The sequence below is a fragment of the Phyllostomus hastatus genome, unplaced genomic scaffold, assembly GCF_019186645.2.
Source record: "Phyllostomus hastatus isolate PE091 unplaced genomic scaffold, TTU_PhHast_1.1 phas_scaffold_345, whole genome shotgun sequence".
In the NCBI taxonomy this organism is placed as follows: domain Eukaryota; kingdom Metazoa; phylum Chordata; class Mammalia; order Chiroptera; family Phyllostomidae; genus Phyllostomus; species Phyllostomus hastatus.
In genome coordinates, this window is record NW_025334024.1 from 29,719,083 (window position 1) to 29,732,963 (window position 13,881).

Sequence of the window (13,881 nt, forward strand, 5' to 3'; positions counted from 1 at the left end):
CGGCGACGGCCTCTGGTGGGCGCATTTCCTCAGCCGCCAACGCACTGCTGAGCTGTGCACCCCCGAACCCACTAACGCACAGTTGTCGTCAACAAACACACGCACCGTTCCCTTGTGGTGAGCCCACCTGCGGAGACCAGTGGACGAGACTGGGGCCCGGAGCCCCAGACGGTGGGCTGCCTGGGGGAGGAAATGTCCTGAGCTGACCCCGGCTGCTTGGGTTGCCGAGTAACAATTCGTTTTTAGGGGGACACTTGGGTCAGGTGAGGGCTGTGCAATTGTGTCCTCGCGGGGACTGCCTCCCGTGCGCCTCTGCCGGCAGGGGCTAAGACCCACCTGGCGGAGACAGCAGCAAGTGCAGACACACGGCTGGAGTGAGCGCTGGGAGGCGCAGAGAGAGGCCGCAGCAGCATTCTCGGGGGCCTGCCAGGAGGGGCAGGGCTGGGGGGAGGAGGCTCCCGCCCCGCCCGGAGCTCCCAAGGGCCCGGAGGACAGCCCCGCACTCACTGCGCAGGCTCCCGGGCCCAGGGACCTGAGACCGGTGGGGCGGAAGGGCGGACGACGCCCTCGCTTGGCAGGTTACTCCGTGGCCTCTTCGGAAGCACCGGCGGGGGCGTGCACGTGACCCCTGGCCTACTCCGGATCTGCCGCTGCACGTTCGGCGATTACCGGGCCTCCCGCCGCCCGGCTGACTCACGGACGCTGCTGACGCGCCCTCTTTCTTCGACGCCAGGTGCCGGTTTGACGCCACCTCGGGGAGAGCGGGGAGGGAGCGTCTCGGGACGCCAGAAGGTCCGTCCTGATGTGTTCTCGTGAGCTCCATCGGACACGCAGGTTTGTCTGTTTTTGTAAAAGCAAAAAAAAAAAAAAAAGGAAAGAAAAAAAGCTATTTTTCCCTACTAGGATTATAAGATTGTTGCCCAGTCTTTTTTTTTTTTTTAAGATTTTTTTAATTTATTTTTTAAGGGAGGGAAGAGAGGGGGAGAGAGAGAGAGAGAGAGAGAAACATCAATGTGCAGTTGCTGGGGGTCATGGCCCGCAACCCAGGAATGTACCCTGGCTGGGAATCGAACCTGCGACACTTTGGTTCCCAGCCCGCGCTCAATCCTCTGAGCTACGCCAGCCCAGTCTTAAAGGATATCAAATTCCATGTTTAAACACATGGTGCATTACATAAGGGCTTGTGGCCGTGAGATCCGACAACCATAGACGGTTCTTCGGCCCTGACATTTGAAAATCGCACGGATCTCAGAGACTGGTGTCCCTCGAGCGTGTTCAGCCAAGCAGAAGGACGCCAGCACACGGAGAGTGTGACTGGAGAATTCAGGAGGACGGAAGGGAGCTGTGACGTCATGGACGTCGTGACGTAAGCGGGGCGGGGTCCCGGACTGGCGGTCCTCCCTCCCCGCAGCACGCCCCCTCACCGCCGCCGCGGGGGTCGGCCCGGGGGAAGGGGGAGGAGCAGGCTGCCTGAGACGGGGCCCTTCCCAGACCTCTGGCCTCCAGTCTCGTTTCCTGCACATCTGCCTTTTGCTCCACTGTGACTTTCCACCCGTGACACCTCCCCACCCTTCCACCTGTCACCCTCTCGTGGCCTGTCTTCACTCAGCAGCACGACCCTGCACCCCCGCAAATGCACCCCAGCATCAGACCCCCGGGTTTCTTAGGCAACCCCCCCCCTGCAGCCCGACTCCCGCCTGGGCGCCTCGTGGCGCCGCCTCCCCTGCCTCCACGCGCGGCCTCGGGGCAGCCCCGGCGCTCGCTCCCGCTGCCTTCACGCGGGTTGCGGGCGCCCACAGCGCCTCCCTCCGGAGGCGGCAGGTACTTGGAGGGCAGCAGACAGGCTTCTGCCGCTTTCAGTCCCCGCCGAGCTCAGTGTGGGTGGGGAAACAGCATTTTGTAAATGAGGAAGTTAATTTCTAAAGAGCCTCTCTTCGCTCTAACCCTCCTCCTGCTCCTCCTTCACCTCCTCTTCCTCCTCCTCCTCCTCTTTCTGCTTTTTCTTCTTGAGGATGATGCAAAGTCGGCAACCCCCTTGTACTGCATGCACAGTGTGCAAAGGCCTCGATGCTAACAGGGTTCCCTTACGGGGCTACGAGAGCTTCTAAATAGAACCCCTGGCCATCTTGCACCCAGGAGTAGCCTGGCTTCTGGGGCCCTGGGGCCCCGAACCGTCACCGGATACCGGGAGCAGGGGTGAGGGGACACGGCTGCGGCTCTGGGAGCAGGCGTGGCCGTGGGTGTCCGGACTGGGAAGGGTCTGAGGCTTCACCTTTCATGCCACAGTTTTACAGGCGCCGGCAGAAGACTCGAGACTCCAGGGTCGGGGGGAAGGACTTTATCATCACAGCGATGGCAGGAGCAGAGCGACAGCGTTTTCTCGTGCCAGTTCCCCGAGCCCTGACTCCCACGGGGCGACGTGAGGAGGGCAGCTGACACACGCCCTCGTGGGCAGGGCCCTGTGCGTGTTTGGGAGCCCGCACCTTTTATAGTGGGCGGCCAGCCCGCCTCCCCTTTGCTCCGCGGTGAGCCCCGGTGTCTTCCAAGGCTGTGCGTGAACTCGCTCTTGCTTGGAGGGAGGCACTGTCTCTCTCCGATAGGCTCAGGTCAGGTTCAAGGGCGGGAGAGGTAGGCAAGGGCCAGGTCACACCGGGCAGGAGTCTGGAGTATTTTTTGGTGTCGGAGAAGCCACGGGAAGTTGTAAAGCAAGGTGTAAATGGAAACGCAGCCGCTTAGAGGATCACCCCCTTTTTCACCCCCCACTCCCCCCACAAAGGCCTTGACCATCCGTGCGAGTCACGGGAACAGTCAGCCACAGTTGGTCCGAGGCCTGGCTCCCGGCGGGTCCTCGTGGATGGGACGAAGGCTGGGGCTCCGCCGGGAAGCCGGTGGTGTCCCTGTCCCCATAGAAAGGACACTCAGAAGCAGTCGCCTAGGTGCACTCGGTCCTCAAATCTTCCCACAGCGACATCCACACTACAACTAAACTGCAGAATGGCCATCACTGAGAACCACCCGAAACGGAGCGAACAGGAGTCCTGTCCCGGGACGCACAGAACAGCCAAGCCCAGACCGCCGCAGTGAGGCTCCCCACAGCCCAAGAGAGAGCCCCCCGGCCAGGCGCTGAGCACACTGCCCGCCGACCTTGGACTTCTGGGCCCCGGAACCGAGGCGAATGCTGTGTGGTTCTGGGCCCAGTGAGCACCGCCGTCCAGGTTTAGGTCCCTCGGTCCCGCCCCTGGTCTCCTTGCCAGACTGCCCCGCCCCAGCCGGTGCTTGTAGGGGTGACACGGCTGAGGGCTCTTCCCCGGACCCGTTCCCCAGGTCTCGGGTGTGAAAGCGAACTTGGATCTTTATGTTTGCTTCGGCCGCTGGAAGTGACCCCTGAATGGGGGTGCAGAGTCTCCGAAGCCCGTTCCTTCGCTATCATGTCGCGCCGCCGGGGCAGCGAGGACTCTGCCCGTCGTCTAGGGCGCCGAGTCTTCCCAGGCGCGGCCGTTCTGGAGTCGGTCACCGGATCAGCTCTGTGCGTGAACAGCGGCCCGAAGGGCAGGCATTTTAACACCCGTTTACAGCCACACTTGGTAGGAAATGCGCGAGAGATGAGACACTGTTTGTTGTTTGTTTTTATAAATTTTATTTATTTATGTTTGGAGAGGGAAGAGAGGAAGAAAGAGAGAGAAACATCAATGTGCAGTTGCTGGGGGTTGTGGCCTGCAGCCCAGGCATGGGCCCTGACTGGGAATCAAACCTGTGACACTTTGGTTCGCAAGCCCGCGCTCAATCCACTGAGCTACACCAGCCAGGCCTGAGAGGTTGTTTTAAACAAGGCTACATTTTTTTCTTGACACTTGAAGACTTTTTTTCTGACCGCTTAAAGCTACTTTTGTTATTTCTTCTTCTTATTTTCAACCTTTGTTGACAACATGTTAAAAAAAAAAGAGGAAGGAAGAAGAAACAACCGTGGACCAGAGTGAGTTGAGGTGATGGATACTGTCAGCCCCTGGGCCACGGGGTGCCCGTCCTGGCTGCGTTTGGAGGGTGCTCGGCACTGGGTGGTGGTGGCGCACCCGCCCCCCGCCCCGGCAGGGCAGCCTCACAGACGAGGCCCTGGGGGGGGCCTTGTCTCCACCCCCTTGGTCTGCCGTGTCCTCAGTAGCAGGGGTAACAGTGGTGCCTGGTCGCAGAGCCGGTCAGGGGAGCCTGTGAAAGAGGGGCCCCCCTGGGTGCACGGCGCGGGGGAGAGCTGCGGCGGCCGGGAGAGCGAGGCTGCGGGGGAGCGAGGCCTGTGTCCCGTGAAGGCGCACGCAGACTCTGGAACCCTCGTGGAGGTGCGGGGGGGGCCGGGGGGGGCACCATGGCTCCGCGGTGTCCTCCCAGCAGGCCCACCTGCCCTGGGACCCGTCACCAAAAGCGGTGACGAAATAAGTCGAGGGCGACTGGGAGGCAGAGCGGCATGGAGAAACGGACTTTGGACCCAGACAGACTTCGGGGTGCAGGCCGGCTGCCTGCGTCCCTGTCGTGACCTCGGGTTGGGCGAGTTCTGTTTCCTGAACTTCGTTTCCTCGTTTGTAAAGTGAGGGGGGGAGGGGGGGAGACAGTGGATACCACGGAGAACTCCTACCAGAGTCACTAAAGCGGCTGGCGGGGCGGATATGCAGTGGGCATGCACCGCCTTCCTCGAGTGGTTTTGTTTCTGTTCTTTTTTTGTTTTGTTTTGTTATTATTGTTATTATTATTAGAATTGGAGATGCAGGGTTTGTAGGCCCATGGCTTCCCTGCAGAGATGGGGAGGCTCAGACAGGAGGCGCCAGCTGGCCCGAGCTCTCATTGGCTGGGCGCAGGGGTCTTGGCCAGGTCCCCGGCCGTCCTGTGGGCCCCCCCCAGGACCCGGCTTCAGTGACCGGGAGGGAGGATATCTGAGACCCCGGCGGGCGGGGACCGTGCAGGAGAAACCCGACCCGCTGGGACTTCGCCAGCTCCCCCGCCGCCTGCGTCAGTGAGGTTAATGGGCTCCTGTGTGCGGCCCCAGCGAGGGAGCAGGAGGGGACACTGCTCACTCGCTTCTCTCCCTCACTCCCTGGGGTTCACAGACGTGCATCCTTGTGCTGACTCGAGGCCCTGGGCATCAGGAAGTCTATGCTCGTCCATCCTCGTTGCCAGAACAACAAGGCCCTGTAGGGTGCAGAGGCATCCTGTCCTGCCTTGTTCTTTAATATCCAGAAAGAAAAAATGTGCCCTGGCCGGGTGTGGCTCAGTTGGTCGGAGCATCGTCCCATAACCAAAAGGTTGTGGGTTCAATTCCCGGTCACGGCATATGCCTGGGTTTTGGGTTCAGCCCCCAGTCCGGGCACGTACTGGAGGCAATAGGCCTATGTTTCTCTCCCTCCCTTCCTCTCCAAAAGCAAGGAAAACAATGAAAAACAAATGTGACCACTCCAATCTTATACTCCTTCCAAGAGAAAAAAAACCCAACACTATAGTTTACGAGGTTTAAAGAATCACACAGTTTATTTGGCAGCTGCTGAATGACTTGTCTAACAAGAACTGAACTACCCTGACCCGGGCACTAGCCTCGTGCCGTGCCGCAGCCCCGGGCGCGCCTCGGCAGGGCCTCCGGGTCTTGCAGAACTGCCCGAGCTGGCACAGGATGTCTGTAGACCTGACAACTCCCCGCCCCCACCTCCCGCAACACACGTGGGCAGCAAGTGCCACTTTCCTGGAAAATGGCTGCGGATCGAATACCTCAGGTTCGTTTTCCCATGAGTGTCCTGCCCTCCCCACGGAATCTCATGCTCCCAGGCTGGGACGGGCAGGAGAGGTTCGCATGTTTGATTAGAGAAGGAACCGTTTAAACTTCGGGGGGAACCCGGTGCTTTTTCTTTCTTCGGTTCGTGTTTGGAAAATCGCCACGGTTGGCGTGTTGACCCGAAAAGGAGGGGGCACGGAGGGCTCCCCTGCTCGTGGGGGCCTTTCGGGCTCCGGACGCGCCGGGCCAGGCCCCTGGCGCGATGGCCCCTGATGTCCTGCCGTCCGCCTGTTGCAGCCCGTCCTTCCCGTCGGGGTCTGGAGAGTGTGCTCTCAGCGGGAATGAGCAGTGGACACACATCCCAGGACTCGCCCGAGACCAGGCCAAGTGGGGCGAAAGTTGCCTGCAGGTTTGCGAGAAGGTGCTGGAGGGCTAGTGGTCCCCAGACAGCCCTGGCCGCCCGGGTGACCTCCTAACCGCCTGCTTTAATCCCGGCAACCTCACGGACTGACTACATGGGGGTTTCGCACGCCTCCGATCAGTCTGAGGTTGTTCTGGAGTCATGTCTCCTCCTACTCTCCGTTACTCTTTCCTTCCTCCCTTCCCCCCTTCCACTCTCCCTCCTTCCTCCCTTCCCCCCTCCCATCCCACCCCCCCATTCTTCCCTTCCCTGAGGTCTTCAGTCACTTTTGCCGTCTGCTCTGGGGAAACCATTTGTGCTCCCCGTCTGGCCCCCACAAGGAAGGGGGCAGGCTCACTGCTTACTCTGTACCTGGAGTCCCCCCGCTCCCCCCACCCTTGTTCAACCTATCTCCCTGCCACCTGGTTTTGTGTTCTCCGGGACACTCAAGGCTGTCTGTCTGAAATTATTTATGTGCTTGCTGGGCTCATCACTGCCTCTCCCCATCAAAGTGGAAGCCCAAGAGAACAGGTCTGTCCTGCCCCGCGCGGTTCTGCGGGCAGCTGGATGGAGTGGGCGCTTAATTGGTGTTTGTGGGCGGGTGGGCGCGTGGGTGCAGGAGGAGGGGCCTTGCAGGGGGGGGCGGGCGAGTTCGCTTCGCAGGGGGAGGGGAGCGGTGTTTGGCTTTGGGTGAGCTCTGGCCCCACCCCTTCCCCCCTCCGGAGAAGAGGGGTGGCCGTCCAGGGGTCTCTGCAGGTGTTTAATTTCTTGAGATGTTCTAGAGGAAGGGGGAATCCCCAGTGGTTCCCTGCCAGGAGGCTCCTCTTGCTGCCTTTAGTATCTGTGGATGAGTATCAAATTACCCACATGTAGCCGCTTAAAACAACAAACACAGGTTTTCAGAAGTTTCCGTGGGCCAGGAATTGGGGAGCGGCTCAGCGGGGGGTCCTGACCGGGAGCCTCCCCATGTCAATGTCCCAGTCAAGCTGCAGGTCCCCCAGCTGCCTTGTCTTCCTAAAGCTCTGGGGCGGGGGGGGCGCCTGGAGGAGCCCCTCTGAGAGAGCCCACGCACCAGGCTGTTTTCCTGCACACCTGGGTTCCTTCCTGGCTCTGGGGCCGGACATCCCTCTGGCCGCCAGCTCCCCGACCCAGGGCGTGGACGGCGTTAGCCAGCTAGCTGCCGTGGTAGCAGACAGAGCAGCTGTGACGGCGGGCTCCGCGGGGGAAGGCCCCGCCTGCGGGGTGCGCCCGGCCCGGAGTCTGGTTTGGTCCGTGGGGCTGCGCGGCTGGCCTGCCCCAGCGAGACCTTGGGCAGGAAGCAGGTTGCGAATAGACAGAAAGTAGGGCTCGCTAGAGCTTCCCACGCCCCCGGGGGGCGGAGCCAAGAGTGGGTGAGGTTGCGTGGTTGCCTCTCCCTGCGAAAGGGCCTCGAGATAGCCATCGCGCCCCAGTTCCACCGCGTGAATGGGGCTCCGGTGGCCGCTGGCAGCTGGCCTGGGTCACGAGCCCATCCCTCGGGTCCGGCACAGATGGGCTTTGTCCTCTCTCGGAGGGGATCACCCCCACCCCCCCTGCGCCTCCAGCCCGACGAGATGGCACTTGAAACGGCTCCGCTGGCCGGTTCCTCGAGGGAAGGAGGACCCGAGAGGCCACGGCGGCCCAGAAATACCTCGGTGGCACAGACACCTCCCCGAGCCGGCGGAAGGCTCACCAAGCAAGAGGCCACGGGGGGGGGGGGGGCCTGGGACCATCGCCGGCTCCTTCGCTCTGGCCGTGGGGAGGATGACCGAGATGCGAGCGGAGCTGCTCTGAGGACGAGCATTCCGTGTCAGAGGGAACACCAGGTCCTGGGCCCATGGAGGCCGGAGTGCTTTCTTCCCAGGATACCTCTGAGAGCTACGTTTTTATTACAAGAAAGACGAGAGGTGTCTACGGACACACACGTAAGCCCGGGCTGGACGGGCCGCCGGGCTCGTCGATGCGTCTGTTCACTCACACACGGACCGCGAGGAGCTTCTCTCCGGCCGCCGGGGACGCCGTCGCGGAGACCGGGGGCCAGTGGCTGAAACGTGCAGGGACGCCTTCACGACAAGGCGTTTGCTCGCTTTCCGCAGCGTCGGGGGACGTGGGGTTGTCCCCGAGTGACCGTGGGGTCCAGCGAGTTCCGATGGCCTCCTCTGTCTTCCCCAGACTGGGCAGGGCCCTTCCATCCTCCCTTTGTTGGCGGTCACGCCCCGGGCCTTTCGCTCCGTCTCCAGACGCGCCGTCTGAAAGTGTGGACGCGCCCTTCCCTTCCCATCTCCGCGGGCCGACGCCGCCCACCTCCCCGGGGCTGCGGCCGTTCCCCCGCGGCCGGCCGTTGAGACCAGCGCTCCGCGCTCCGGGGCTCAACGCCACGCCAGCGCGTCACCTGACAGTTCTGGAGGCCAAAGGTCTCAAGCCTGTCTCATCAGGCCAAAGTCCAGGGTTGGTGGGCGGGTTCCTTCGGAAGGCGTCGTGGGAGAATCCGAGTCCCTCCTGTTTGGCGTCCAGAGGCCACCTGCGTTCCCGATTCGCTCCCTGCATGACCTTGACCTCCACTTCCCTTCCCACACCTCCTCCTCTTGGACTGTCTTCCTTCTTTCTAAGTGCCTTGGGCTGCACTGGCAGCGCTGGGGGGGTTCAAGATCATGCCCACGACTCAAGAGACTTAATCATACCTGCAAGGTCCTTTCTGCCGCCTGAGGTGGCATTTTCGCAGGTTTGGGGGGTCAGGACATTTGGGGGGGCATTTTTCTGTCTGCCACCGTCTCCATCGCTCCACCGCCTCTCGCTCTGTTCTGCCCGCGAGTGCCAGGGCCCCGCTCCGACTGCCGAGTGTGGACGGACTCCTGCAGCCCTCGGTCGCCCCGGAAGAGGGGTCTGCTGGGAGAGACGAGAGAACGGAGGCAGAAAGGTTAAACCACCCCCCACCCTGGGCGGGGGGTCACTGACTTGGAGCTCAGGCCCAGGCAGGGCGGAGTCCCAGCCGCGTTCTCCCTGGGGATCGCACAGCCTTTGAACGTCTCTGCTTCTGGAGAACGTGATTACAGATACTTCGAGCGAAAACCAGTGTCCTCTCCCCAGCCCTGTCCCCACCCGCACCCCCTCCTGGTAACGCGTTAACCCATCACAGCCTGAGAGCCGCTGTGGTCACCCCTGTACCCTAAATGTTACACACTCGCCTTCATCGTTTCGTCCACAGAGAGAGTTTTAGATAGTTGCCCAGATAAACACAAAATATACTTTGATGAATTCTTCCAGAATTGTTAACACGAAGACCCTGAATTTAGAAATTCTCAAGGAAGACTTGAGGGCTCTGGAGAAGAATTCATGTGCAAACCCTTAGAGATCCGCCCTGGCCGGGTGGCCTGGTTGGTTGGAGCCTCCTCCCGTACACCAAAAGCTGGTGAGTTCAGCCACACCCGGCTGGTGTGGCTCCGTGGATTGAGCGCCAGCCTGCGAACCAAAGGGTCACCAGTTCAATTCCCAGTCAGGGCACATGCCTGGCTTGTGGGCCAGGTCCCCAGTAGGGGGCGCGCAAAAGGCAACCACACATTGATGTTCCTCTCCCTCTCATTCTCTATCCCTTCCCCTCTCTTTAAAAATAAATACGCCTTTTTGACGACAGTCTTCCCCCCACACTGCACCAGGCGTGTCCGACCCGCCAGGGGCCTGCTCCCCTCCGCACGGCCGAGGGGAATCTGTGTCAGAGCCGGAGTGCCTCCCACTTTCCCGCTGAGACCGGCTCTCGGGTCGGCCGCCTGCAGAGCCGGGCCGCGAAGGGGATGCCAGCGTCTTCCCAGCTGCCCTCTGAAGCTCAGTGGGACGCGGGGACTTGTGGTCTGGCGAGAGAGAAGATGGAGGCGGTTTCTCAGGCGCGGGCTCTCTGTGGTTGCTTAGAAGCCCACAGCCCGTGAGTGGGCCGGGGGGCTGGGTCTGGTCCTGTGAGCCGCTCTGCCATGTCGTAAAGCAGTCGCGTCGACATCACACACGTGCAGCTCATCTGTGCTGCCCTCGCTGCACCTTGCTGTGACGGTGTAGGACCAGGGGCGTCCCACCCCGCGGCCCGGGATGGCGGCGAATGCGGCAGCCCAACACGAGACCGTACATTTACCTAAAACATGATGAGATTTTCGTGTGTGGTTACGTGTCGCCATGTATTTCACGGGTGGCCCAGGATAACTCTCCTCCTTCCTGTGTGGCCCAGAGACGCCGACAGGCTGGCCACCCCTGGCAGAGGACGGCTGGGCGGCCTCGGGCAGCACCGACACGTTCGTCGGGTGAGCAGGGACCTGGCCGAGGCTGCAGGGAGGAGGAGTGTGAGGAAGGGGCCCTCCAGGACGTCAGGGGCCGCGAAGGCCCCCGCAGAAAGCCACCGACGAGGTCAGCGGCCGGATGAGGCGCGAACCAGGGCAGGGTTTCCGCCCTGGACGAAGGGCGCTGGTGACCGGGGGAGGAGGGGCGTCTCGCCGAGGGTGATTTTGGGCTTTGGGGAGCGTTTGGAAAGTTACTATAAGCATTGCATTTTTTGTATTGGAGGGCCAAAACAGAGCTTAGAATTTTAGCTATCTGAAATATATACATATAAAATATATACACACAATAAATAAAAATATAAAATGTAATTCATACGTATTTATATATATATATATAGGCATAATTTTAACGCATGTTTCTTCAGCCAGGGTACACGGATGTGCTCCACGACCTGGCTAGACTGGAGTGTGAGCACCCTTCGGTTTAAAAATAGCCACGGAAGAAAAGCTCCGTGGGAGAAGTGTGTGTGCGTGTGTGTGTGTATTTCTAGGGAGTTCCCACGCGCAAGACGCCACGTCACCTAATTCTGGCGGCCTGGTTCCGCTGTCAGAAGCCGCAGACCGGCGAAGTGAGTCAGCCCCGTTATCTCCCCTCCATCTCCCGGTGAAGTCTCGCCGGGCGCCGAGGCTAGCGGGGCTGTTTTTGAGAAGAGGCCCGTGGTCCGTGGCCGGCCCGGGGGAAGTACGGAGTTGATGTGAAGTCATATGGAAGCCAAATGCAGACGCTGCCACCAGCGCTTGCGTTATTCCTAAGGACAGAGGACAGTGAAGTGGCCTGCTCTTTCCGGAGCGCTCCCCGAGGGTCGGCTGCGGGCCGGGCACGTTCCGTGTCATTGGCCGTAGACGGGACAGCCTTCGAAGGCGATCCGAGCGGACCAGGGAGGCTCCCCACGCTGCACGACTTTGCCCGCGGGGCCCCACAAGGCTCGGCGCGCATCCTGAAACCCCGCCGAGCAGAGAGCGCTGTCTGGGCTGACGTCACAGTTTACCACGTGCTCTTTGGCGGGTCAACTGCCCAGGGAGCAGAGCTGCGGGCCCGGCCGGAAAAGGGGGCGCCCTGACGTCACCGTGGGGCCGTCTGCCTTCGGAGCTTTCCAGTGGGCAGTAGAGACTTACGTCCCGACCACACCTCCCATTCACTTGTTCGTTCGTTCATTCATTCATTCGTTCATTCGTTCGTTCGTTCGTTCATTCATTCGTTCATTCGTTCGTTCGTTCATTCGTTCATTCATTCATTCGGAATCCACTCCACCAGATGAAACCCCTCCTACACGGAGTTAAGACCAGTGGGGATAAAACTGAGGCTAGTTTTGTCTAAAAGGAAGCAGGAGAAGGAAGTAGTTTGGACTCCTCTGCAGAAGGGCAGGCACAAACCCAGCCAAGCGGGGCCAGTGAGGGAACTCCAGAAGCAGAAGTTGCTTCTAAGTGACTGACGCGGAAGGCCCCGCACTCCGGAGCCAGACTGGCCCGTGCCCTCCTCAGGGGACACTTTGTCTCGGGCGCCCACAGGGCCCCGAGAACCCACCAGTTTGTAAGGTAAGTCCTGGACTGTCAGCAGGGGACCAAATGAGGACCGTCTGTCATTTCCAGATAGACACAGTGCTGCTGGGTGGCGGTGGGGGTGGGGTGGGGGGTGTGGCCTCGGGGAGCCCAAGTTTCGTTTTGGCAAAGTGGGGTGTTCGGAACTTTAATGGCCACACCGGCGAGTTCTCTTGGGTCAAACCCATTACACTGTTTGCAGAGAGGCCGAGAGGTTCTGGGGAGCAGGTGGCATTGATACCGGACCCCCACGATGCTTTCCCCCTCGGGGCCACGAAAGTGAGACCTGTATCTTTTACAGCCCAGTGGCTGGCCGCAGCGCCTTGCTTGTGAAAGTGGAAAATTTACCTCCACACGGGAGTGAAACTGGACTCTGTTAGCCTGCCCCCACCCCGAGAAAACGTGAGAGAAAACGTGCGGTTTAAATAGCGTGAGCAGGAATTCTGTAACACTGTGTTTTGTCTGAGCACACTCTACGCCAGACATGTACACAGATAGACCAGGAGTCTGTAGACCAGACAATGGGTACTGTAACTTGTGGGCGATTTAAAGAGTTTTCAAGGGTAATCTTGAAATCATAATTTTTAATAATTACACTGCTTTTTTCCCCTGTAAGGGCGGAGTGTGGAACCTGCCCCTGATACCACCAGCTGCCCTGTACGTTCACCCTTTCGTATGTACTGTGGTTTGCTTCCTGTCCACGTTTTCTAACTTAGTTGGTTGAGATCTGTCTTATGTCTTTAAAATCTGTGCCTGTGAAGTCTACTTTTGCCCTCAGTGAATTAAAATAGACAAATCCCTGTTCTCTCGGATTCCAGATACCATGACTCAGGGAACACACGGCCCCGCCCCGCCCTGCCTGCCCCGCCCCACCCCACCTCGCCCACCCTCACCCCTGGACTGCGCCCTGCAACCTCCGGTCTCCAGCTCTGTTCTGCCTGGCCCCGGGCACTTCACACCTAAGGCCAGAGACGCCGGAGATTACCTTTCCTCTCCAGGTGCCCCCTGTCTACCACCATTGGTCAAGCTGGAAGTCTCCGAGCAGGCGTTGCGGCAGTGCAGCGCAGCTGGGGGCTTGGGCTGGCCTCCTGCCCTGCCCGCTAGCAGCCGGGTGACCTCAGGCAAGCTGTTTGACCTCTGCGGGCTCTGTGGCCGTACCTTGCGCACGGAATGGAGATTGTGAGGGTGTTACTTCGCACCAGGACTGACGAGGTCTTGTGTGGGCTTGGCCCAGAGCAGATGCTTACAAAACCGGGTTCATACTATTACCTTTGTCATCCTCAGCCCTGCTCCTCACCCCCCTTCACGTCCTCCTCTCCTCCCTAAATCCCTGCCCCTCCCCCCCCGCCCGATTCCCCTCCGGGTGCAGCCAACTAACTCTCCAGGGGTTTCTGCCAAGACCTCCTCTGCACGCCCATAGCTGCCTCTGTGGCTCGGAGCTTCATTTCTTGCCTGGACAGAAGCGCTGTTCCTGGTCAGTCTTTGCTCATCGTGGTCAATCCCTCAGCCAAGCCCCCTGCCTGCCCATCGCCCCTATTCAGAACGGATGCAACAACTACTCTCTTTTGTGACTGTCCCCCCATATAAGTTATGTTGGCCTCGGAAATCCGCCCCCCACCAGCCAAGGCCCACTGCCAACTTCCTTCCTCGGCGAACCCTTGGTCGGCCTCACCAGTCTCAGAAGCATCGTCCGTTCACTCCACACTTTGGGTCCCTTGGGCCACAAAGCCCAGCCCACCCTGGACCCCTGGATTCCACCGGCCTCAGCATCATTGCCTGCGCCACATCCCTGGCCTGCGCCCTTCCGCTTCTGACCACCACCCCCCCGCCCCCGCTAAGGGGAAAGCCCACAGGGG